General features: G+C 52.4%; 1 pseudogene; it reads right to left on the reverse strand.

The window, feature by feature from the left end:
• Window positions 1-8,444: 8,444 nt before the first annotated feature.
• LOC140417943 (josephin-2 pseudogene) lies at window positions 8,445-9,720 on the reverse strand (annotated as a pseudogene).
• Between the last annotated feature and the right edge of the window lie 1,082 nt (window positions 9,721-10,802).

Raw genomic sequence — 10,802 nt, forward strand, 5'->3', positions numbered from 1 at the left:
GCAGATGGAGTTTAACCCTGAAAAGTGTGAGGTTGTCCATTTTGGAAGGACAAATATGAATGCGGAATACAGGGTTAACGGTAGAGTTCTTGGCAATGTGGAGGAGCAGAGAGACCTTGGGGTCTATGTTCATACATCTTTGAAAGTTGCCACTCAAGTGGATAGAGCTGTGAAGAAGGCCTATGGTGTGCTCGCGTTCATTAACAGAGGATTGAATTTAAGAGCCGTGAGGTGATGATGCAGCTGTACAAAACTTTGGTAAGGCCACATTTGGAGTACTGTGTACAGTTCTGGTCACCTCATTTTAGGAAGGATGTGGAAGCTTTGGGAAAGGTGCAAAGAAGATTTACCAGGATGTTACCTGGAATGGAGAGTAGGTCTTACGAGGAAAGGTTGAGGGTGCTAGGCCTTTTCTCATGAAAACGGAGAAGGATGAGGGGCGACTTGATAGAGGTTTATAAGATGATCAGGGGAATAGATAGAGTAGACAGTCAGAGACTTTTTCCCCGGGTGGAACAAACCATTACATGGGGACATAAATTTAAGGTGAAAGGTGGAAGATATAGGAGGGATATCAGAGGTAGGTTCTTTACCCAGAGAGTAGTGGGGGCATGGAATGCACTGCCTGTGGAAGTAGTTGAGTCGGAAACATTAGGGACCTTCAAGCAGCTATTGGATAGGTATATGGATTACGGTAAAATGATATAGTGTAGATTTATTTGTTCTCAAGGGCAGCACGGTAGCATTGTGGATAGCACAATTGCTTCACAGCTCCAGGGTCCCAGGTTCGATTCCGGCTTGGGTCACTGTCTGTGCGGAGTCTGCACGTCCTCCCCGTGTCTGCGTGGGTTTCCTCCGGGTGCTCCGGTTTCCTCCCACAGTCCAAAGATGTGCAGGGTAGGTGGATTGGCCATGATAAATTGCCCTGAGTGTCCAAAATTGCCCTTGGTGTTGGGTGGAGGTGTTGAGTTTGGGTGGGGTGCCCTTTCCAAGAGCCGGTGCAGACTCAGGGGGCCGAATGGCCTCCTTCTGCACTGTAAATTCAATGATAATCTATGATTAATCTAAGACAAAGGTTCGGCACAACATCGTGGGCCGAAGGGCCTGTTCTGTGCTGTATTTTCTATGTTTTATGTTCTATGAAACTGAGCGATAAAATGAAACAATTCAGCTGGAAATGAAATACAGGCTTGTGTCTCAAAGAAAAACTCCGTCTGTGAAAAAGCATTTTTGCAAACTTTAAACCAAGGCCTTTCAGAGCAAGTAGATAAGGACAAGTACAGCTCCTCCTGCGATTACCAAGGGGGAGGCTGCCCTAAACATTACAGTCATATATTCTCCCCTCCCTTGTTCTGGCGAGTTAGCAACAGTTATAGTTAAAAATGTAACATTTGAATTTACTGTTCCATTTGAGATGCTAATAAGAGGTTTTTTATTGTGTTTAGTTCTAAAAAAATGTTTACAATTAGTTTGGATAGGAAATGAAACTTCATCCAATGTGAAACTCTGATTTAAATAAAATTCCAACCGCTTGGATTTAAGAGATAGGTTTGAAAGTAAGTAACCCATGTTTAGGTCAGTCTGTTCCAAAACAAAGATAAGACGAGTTTGGTAGCAATCCAATTTTTACTCCCCAGTACATTTGGGTGATAAAAAATGTTGAGAGTGAGTTTTAAAAAAAATATTTTTTTATTCTCCTCTTTTCTCCCAGATTTACACCCAACAATAATCAGTAACAAATATGTCAATCCCCATATCAATAACAACGATCCCATCCTCCCACCAAACCCCAAACATTAGCCCGCATGTTTACATAAACAAATGACAAAAAGGAATCAGGAATCACCCAAAGTCACCATTAACACAGCCCCCCTCCCCCTCCCCCAACCCTCCCACCCCAACTAATGTTCAATGTTATCCAGTTCTTGAAAGTGCATAATGAATAACGCCCATGAATTGTAGAACCCCTCCATCCTTCCCCTTAGTTCAAACTTAACCTTCTCAAGAGTCAAGAATTCCAACAGGTCCCCCCGCCACGCCAGGGCACAGGGTGGAGAGGCTGCTCTTCAACCCATCAGGATTTGCCTTCGGGCGATCAACGAGGCGAAGACTACAACATCTGCCTCCGCACCCGTTTCCAACCCTGGCTGGTCCGACACCCGAATATGGTTGGAGTTCTGTAAACATCTTCCATGACCAAAAGGGGGAAGTGTTGGAGGGCATTTTGTGATAATGGACTATGATATAAATTATAGGTGGCCCTGGAACTACATCTGTGCTCCTATATTACTTTTAAATAGTTCTGATGAAACAAAAGGTACTCATTGGCTTAGATGCATGTTTAGAAGAGGCAATTTGTAGAAATAGATAGTGTGTACACAATGCTGTTAACATCAGAAAAGACACAAAATGGCTGTTAGCTATTTTGTGATATAAAATGGCTGAACAAGCCACATCCCCTGTAAACTGTCTCATGAGACCCAAGCGTGGGTATGTATAGAGAGTGTCCCAACAGCCGCTGATAACAGCTTCACAGAACAAGACTTGCAATGTATCCTTGATAAGCTCAAGGTCTAAGGCTGTAGACAGGGCACATTAGTTAGTTTTGAATGACTTCTGTATGAAGTTAGGGGCGAGTAAGACAACAGCCACTTTAACCATATATGTGATAATTGGGTATGGCAGGAAAATTGATTGACTGCATGTAAAAAGTGTGACGTGAATATAGTTGATTGATTGTATGTAAATGAGAAAACAACTAATTCCGCCCTTTGAATCTGTATATTAACCCATGTGAGCTTTAGCTCAAGTGAGAGAAGGTGCTGTCACAGGCTGTGGAGTCTGAGACCTTCCCTCCCAGAATTCTGACATCATAAACTGCTTTTTTTAACTTATACTCAGGTCATCGTGTGAATATTTTCACCCCTAACATTATAATTCTTTTATTTAATGATGTGATATTCCCAATGAGAGAGTGACCTTGAGGAATTGAGCTGAGTTCTAACTGTACTGTGGTAGTATGTATTGGGGGTCATGTGGGACTGGAAGCCCTAATGTCATTGGCTGACAGATCCCGGGTCCTGGTTGGCCGTTGACCTCAAGCTCCGCCCTGAAGGCAAAGTATAAGAAGCCGGAGTCTTCCCCCGCAGGCCAGTTTACTATCGAGCTGCGGGGGAACAGACACGCTTAATAAAGCCTCATCGACTTCACTCTATTCGTCTCATGGAGTCTTTGTGCGCTACAATTTATTAAGCGTGCCTAAAAAAAAAAGGACTATGGAGCTCAGGATCATTCCGGAATGCCTGAGGATCAGCCCCCACGCAGTGAACGCGGCAGCAGCCTTCAAGCACTGGCAGACTTGCTTCGAGGCCTACCTCAGAACGACCACCGGCCGAGTCTCAGAAGACCAAAAACTGCAGGTCCTGCACTCGAGGGTGAGCACGGAGATTTTCTCCCTCATCGAAGACTCGGACGATTTCCAGACGGCCTTCGCATCACTGAAAAGTCTCTACGTTCGCCCAGTTAACCAAATCTACGCTCGCTACCAGCTCGCGACGAGACGGTAAGCTCCCGGAGAATCGATGGACGAGTTCTACGCCGCGCTGCTGATTTTGGGACGAGCCTGCAGCTGCCCGTCTGTAAACGCAAACGAACACACGGACATGTTAATGCGCGACGCTTTTGTGGCAGGTATGCAATCCTCCCAAATCCGCCAAAGACTTCTAGAAAAAGAGTCGCTAGGACTCTCAGAGGCACGGGCCCTAGCAGCCTCCCTAGACGTGGCCGCGCGTAATACCCGCGCCTACGGCCCCGACCGCGCGGCAACCCATTGGGCCCCGTACGTACACGTCACGCCAAACCCCCTACCCCCCCCCCCCACAGGCTTGCGCGGTCCAAACGCCGAGATGCACCGGGGCTGCCCGCTGTTATTACTGCGGCCAGGCGAAACACCCCCGGCAGCGCTGCCCGGCCCGCGCAGCAATCTGCAAAAGCTGCGGGAAAAAGGGCCATTATGCGGTTGTGTGCCGGTCCCGCGAGGTCGCCGCTGTCCCGGGAGAAGAGGGAGCCCTGCAAGCAGTCTACGCGCCCCAACCCCCCCAGCACGCCATGTGCGACCCGCAGGCGCAGCCGCTCTGGGTCCCGACCACCGCGGTCCCGGGAGAACTGGGAGCCCTGCACGCCGCCTACGCCCCCCAATCCCCCTCCCCGCAGCCCATGTATGACCCGCCGCTGGCGCTACCGCTTTGGGTCCCGGCCAACACTCTCCACGGAGAGGAGGGAGTTTTCCGCGTCCCTAACGCCACCCTAACCCCCACCGCGCGCCCCACGCCTGACCCGCCGGCGCCACCTACTTGGGCCCCGACCACCGCTGTCCCCGGTGAGGGAGCTCCGCGCGGTCCCAGCGCTCGCGGCCCCACGCCTGACCCGCCGGCGCCGCCGACTTGGGCCCCGACCACCGCTGTCCCCGGTGAGGGAGCTCCGCACGGTCCTAGCGCTCGCGGTCCTAGCGCTCGCGGTGAGGGAGCTCCGCGCGGTCCTAGCACTCGCGGTCCTAGCGATCGCGGTCCTAGCGCTCCCCAGCCCCCCCAGCACACCATGTGCGACCCGCAGACGCCGCCATTTTGGGTCCCGGCCACCACGAGGGGAGGAGGGGCGCCGATGTGCGACCCGCAGACGCCGCCATTTTGAGTCCCGGCCACCACGAGGGGAGGAGGGGTGCCGCCATCTTGGACCGCCCAAGACCTGTACGACGCGTGGGGGCGGCCATTTTGTCCACCCCCGCCGCCATCTTGTGACCCCCCAGCCATGTGCGATGTATGGGGGCGGCCATTTTGTTCATCCCCGACGCCATCTTGGACGGCAACAACGGACCCCACTCCACGACTACAACCACGGCTCGCTTCGATTACGCTCAATCAAGCTCGGCCCCCGGACACTCCAGACGACGACGACAACGGTACTAATAAACGGCCACGAGTCGCCATGCCTAGTCGACTCCGGGAGCACGGAAAGCTTTATACACCCCAACACGGTAAGACGCTGTTCCTTAACCACCTATCCCAGCGCACAAAAGATTTGCCTAGCTGCAGGATCCCACTCCGTACAGATCCAGGGATTCTGCATAGTTACCCTAACGGTGCAGGGGAGGGAGTTCAAAAACTACAAACTAAACGTCCTTCCCCAACTCTGTGCCCCCACCTTGCTGGGATTAGATTTCCAATGCAATCTACAGAGCCTTACGTTCAAATTCGGCGGCCCCATACCCCCACTCACTATCTGCGGCCTCGCTACCCTCAAGGTGCAACCCCCGTCCTTGTTTGCGAACCTCACCCCGGATTGCAAACCCGTCGCCACTAGGAGCAGACGGTACAGCGCCCAGGACCGGACCTTCATTCGCTCCGAAGTCCAGCGGCTACTAAAGGAGGGCATAATCCAGGTCAGCAATAGTCCCTGGAGAGCGCAGGTGGTAGTAGTGAAGACAGGGGAGAAACAAAGGATGGTCATTGACTATAGCCAGACCATCAACAGGTACACACAACTAGACGCGTACCCTCTCCCCCGCATATCCGACATGGTCAATCGGATTGCCCAGTATAAAGTCTTCTCCACCGTGGACCTCAAGTCCGCCTACCATCAGCTCCCCATCCGCCCAAGTGACCGCAAGTACACAGCCTTCAAGGCAGGCGGGCGATTATACCAGTTCCTACGGGTCCCTTTTGGCGTCACAAACGGGGTCTCGGTCTTCCAACGGGAGATGGACCGAATGGTTGATCAACATGGGTTGCGGGCCACGTTCCCGTATCTCGACAATGTAACCATCTGCGGCCACGATCAGCATGACCACGATGCCAACCTCCAAAAATTCCTCCAGACCGCCAAAGCCTTGAACCTCACGTACACGAGGACAAGTGCGTTTTTAGCACCGACCGGCTAGCCATTCTGGGCTACGTAGTGCGCAATGGGATAATAGGCCCCGACCCCGAACGTATGCGCGCACTCATGGAATTTCCCCTCCCGCACTGCCCAAAAGCCCTGAAACGCTGCTTGGGGTTCTTTTCATACTACGCCCAGTGGGTCCCCCAGTACGCAGACAAGGCCCGCCCCCTAATACAGACCACGACCTTCCCTCTGTCGACAGAGGCTTGCCAGGCCTTCAGCCGCATCAAAGCGGATATCGCAAAGGCCACGATGCGCGCCATCGACGAGTCCCTCCCCTTCCAGGTCAAGAGCGACACCTCCGATGTAGCTCTAGCGGCCACCCTTAACCAAGCGGGCAGACCCGTGGCCTTTTTCTCCCGGACCCTCCACGCCTCAGAAATCCGCCACTCTTCAGTAGAAAAGGAAGCCCAAGCCATAGTGGAAGCTGTGCGACATTGGAGGCATTACCTGGCTGGCAGGAGATTCACTCTCCTCACGGACCAACGGTCGGTAGCCTTCATGTTCGATAATGCACAGCGGGGCAAAATCAAAAACGACAAGATCTTAAGGTGGAGGATCGAGCTCTCCACCTTCACCTATGAGATTTTGTATCGTCCCGGAAAGCTGAACGAGCCGTCCGATGCCCTATCCCGCGGCACATGTGCCAACGCACAAATTAACCGCCTCCAAACCCTCCACGAGGACCTCTGCCACCCGGGGGTCACTCGGTTTTACCACTTCATCAAGTCCCGCAATCTCCCATACTCTTTAGAGGAGGTCCGTACAGTCACAAGAGACTGCCACATCTGCGCGGAATGCAAGCCGCATTTTTTCAGGCCAGATGGAGCGCACCTGATTAAGGCTTCCCGCCCCTTTGAACGCCTCAGTCTCGATTTCAAAGGGCCCCTCCCCTCCACCGATCGCAACGCATATTTTCTTAATGTAGTGGACGAATACTCCCGCTTCCCTTTTGCCATTCCCTGTTCTGACATGACCGCGGCCACAGTCATTAGAGCCCTGAACAGCATCTTCACACTGTTTGGTTACCCCGCATACGTCCACAGCGACAGGGGGTCCTCTTTCATGAGTGACGAGCTGCGCCAGTTCCTGCTCAGCAAGGGCATAGCCTCAAGCAGGACGACCAGCTACAACCCCCGGGGGAACGGGCAAGTAGAAAGGGAGAACGGCACGGTCTGGAAGGCCGTCCTACTGGCCCTACGGTCCAGGGACCTCCCAGTTTCACGGTGGCAGGAGGTCCTCCCGGACGCTCTCCATTCCATCCGGTCGTTATTATGTACGAGCACTAATCAAACACCACATGAGCGTCTCCTTGTCTTCCCTAGGAGGTCCTCCTCTGGAACGTCGCTACCGACGTGGTTGGCGGCCCCAGGACCCATCCTGCTCCGAAAGCATGTGCGGGCACATAAGGCGGATCCGTTGGTCGAAAGGGTTCACCTCCTCCACGCGAACGCCCAGTACGCCTACGTGGAGTACCCCGACGGCCGACAGGACACGGTCTCCCTACGGGATCTGGCGCCCGCCGGCAACACGCACACCCCCCCGACACCATCAACCCAACCCCCCCCCCCTTCCTGCCACCGCCGCACCCCGCGACCGCCCCCTTCCCAGGAGGATCGGTCCCCCTCCCCTCAGCACCGACCAAGAGTCAAGCCCGAGCTGAAACCGTACGGCTCCTGGAGGCGACAACACTGGTACAAGCACCACCACCACCGCCGGGGCCGAGGCGATCGACACGGACGACCAGACCGCCCGACCGACTCGTGGCGTCGATGTAAAACAAATATGGACTGTACACAAGAACATTTTGCTTTTCTTCCTATACCCTCTGTATATAGTTGCAACAGGACGAAATTGTCCAATACTGTATTGCCATGTGAATGTTTTGTCCTCCCAGGACCAGCCCTGTAAACCCTTACCACCATACGAAGCATCACCCCGCCGGGTTCATTTTTGACAAGGGGTGAATGTGGTAGTATGTATTGGGGGTCATGTGGGACTGGAAGCCCTAATGTCATTGGCTGACAGATCCCGGGTCCTGGTTGGCCGTTGACCTCAAGCTCCGCCCTGAAGGCAAAGTATAAGAAGCCAGAGTCTTCCCCCGCAGGCCAGTTTACTATCGAGCTGCGGGGGAACAGACACGCTCAATAAAGCCTCATCGACTTCACTCTATTCGTCTCATGGAGTCTTTGTGCGCTACATGTACCATCAAGCAACATTGCATAATATTATGTATTAAAACCCCATTCCTGTTTGTTTCAGTCTGGTCAATGAACTTAAACTATGACGATGGAGCAATATAGGAAATGATAGAGGCAATGATTCAATAACAGTCCTGCTGATATTGTCTCTTTAAACATTTCAAGTTCTTTTTTAAATGAATTTAGAGTTTCCAATTATTTTTTCGACCTCCCCAGCGTGCTGGCTTCCTCTGTCACAGCTGGAGGTCTGAGTCAGCCCGCCATCGACGGCGAGACTTCCCCCCCTCCCCACTCCCGCTGCCCGATCTCCCGCGTCTCGCGTTCAGGGAGCGAGCAGCCAGCTTCCGTCCTCCTCCACCTCCCTCGGCACCACCAGCAGCAGCTCACAGGGATCCTGGGTGATCTGGTCCTGCAGGAACTTCCTCAGTTCCTCCTCATTCCCGATTGGAACCGGGGCCTTTAGTTTGGAGTCCAGGTTGTAGTAGGCCCCGTTGATTAGCCTGACTGCCACCCAGTGCTTGCGCTGGATGGGGAGCGAGACAAAGCCCAGCATCATGTTGGAGGGAATGTTGAGGATGAAGCCATGGACCCGGCTCAGCACCAAGCTGCTGAGCGACTTGCGTTTATCCCACCAAATCGCAGCGAGACCTTGAATTAGCAAGGCGGCCATGAGGACGTTGACATCATAGTTCCCGGTTCCTAACAAACTGCGATGTGGATTCACCAGAGAGTCGGGAGCCAGCTGGCCGCTCAGCCCGTCCAGCTGCTGCTGGGTGAAGAGCGGCTGCTGCAGGAGGTTGTTGAGGGCGTGGAGGGCGCAGAGCTCCAGGCGCTGCCGCTCGTGGTACAGCGGAGGGGGGGGGCTCCGACATCCCCACACCCGGGGGGGGCTCCGACATCCCCACACCCGGAGAGAGAGGACAGGCCGGAGAGAGAGAGGACAGGCCGCCGGGTGAGTCACCACCAACCCCGAGGATGCGCCATTCCCGCCCTACATTGCGCCCTGGCTTCGGGCCTGCCGACTCATCCTCAGTTTGGCTCCACCCCCGTTGCTCCAAATGCGTGCGTCCCGGGTCAGACACCTCAGCTCCGGCCGCCAGACACTCGCGTGGGGTTCCTCGCCGGTTCTCAAACCGGCCCGGCTGGACGCCCGGGACAGCCCCAAAGGCCACCGAAAATCGGAGATGGGGGAGCTAAAATAGCGGAAACCCCCGAAAGCGGCGTAGACAGTGGCCACCGGCAGGAGCTCCTCGAGGACAGAGACTTGAACTCTTTCCACAGTCAGTCCCCTGGAACACACTCACTCGGGTGTGTGTGTCTCAGTGCTTTTCCAGTCACACTGATGTTTAAAATCTTTTGATGCCTCCTCCGGGTGAGTGGCAGCACTGTGCCTCTGGCACCAAATGCGTCCCACACGTTTGCTGTCACATGTTGTTCCTTAGCTCCACCCAAACAGATTTCACATTTTGTATTCCTGATCTGAGATCCTCCCTTATTAATGTACTGATGCCGTCCCTTATTATCAGTGCAACACCACCTCCGTTTCCTTTTTGCCTGCATCATCAGCAAACTCAACAATCATACCGTCAGAACTCATCCAAGTCATTGATATAAATTGTAAAAGATTGACTCCCCAGCACTGATCCCTGTGACACACCACTCGTTACATCTTGCCAACCAAATAATGACCTATTTATGCTCGGCTCGGTTTTCTGGTAGCTCGCCAATCTTTCACTGTGAAAGGCTCCAGTTAAAGGCTGCCAGATTGGGAAAAGAAAAGAACGGAACCCTCAGGAATCACTTTGGACTGATACTTTTAAGGTGTAGGTTTCCTACAAAAATAATATTTAGTTAATGTTGCTTCTAGTTTGTTTGTTGCAGTAAAGTTATAAAACCTTATGTCCTGTCATGTGATCCTTTAATTTGTTGACTGGGGATTTGATTTTTGTTTTGAAGTTACTGATCTTTACAGAGATCCTAATCCACCAGTTTTGTCTTCCATTTGAGCCTCGGGCACCTTTCTGTCTCTATTGCTCGTGTCAATGACAGCGAGGCAACTGAGCTGAGGGCTGAATTTAGCTGAGAAGAACGGGGCCTGTGCCCCAGTTGGGAATCTACTATGGGTGTCACACTAATAGACAGGAAGCTGCTGGAGGACTGACTGGGAAATCAGGTGATGGGGATGATCAGGGCTGATGGTGTCTCGAACCCAGGGTTTTGTGCTCCTGTGTTCAAAGTGGGGAGTCAGAGGAACAGGCTACAGAGGAACCGAAGAGAAACATTTGGGTCCCGAATATTGTGAACATCCTTTCATGGTTACTCTTTTACTCTGGTTGTCTTTGATCCGCAAGTAATGTTCCGATATTATTTACAACCATGTTCTATTTCATTAATAAACTTGTTTCATTTAAAATATTTGATTTTTGGTGGTATTTTTCTGTGTAAATTCATTCACTTTGGGGCAAGTGGGTGAAAGAGGTTGACAGGCTCTTTAACTGAAAGTGAGTCTCTCTTAAGCTAATTGTAAAGGAGCCAGAGGGGGAGAGGAGATTTTAGTTTTCTTTTGACACAATGTTTGAAAATGTGGTTCAGAGAGTCAATCGGGATTGACTAATTTATAGAGTCTTTTTCAGGAAATTACAAGGGATGTCAATAAAGGGGAAC

The sequence above is a fragment of the Scyliorhinus torazame genome, chromosome 5, assembly GCF_047496885.1.
Source record: "Scyliorhinus torazame isolate Kashiwa2021f chromosome 5, sScyTor2.1, whole genome shotgun sequence".
NCBI classification, from domain to species: domain Eukaryota; kingdom Metazoa; phylum Chordata; class Chondrichthyes; order Carcharhiniformes; family Scyliorhinidae; genus Scyliorhinus; species Scyliorhinus torazame.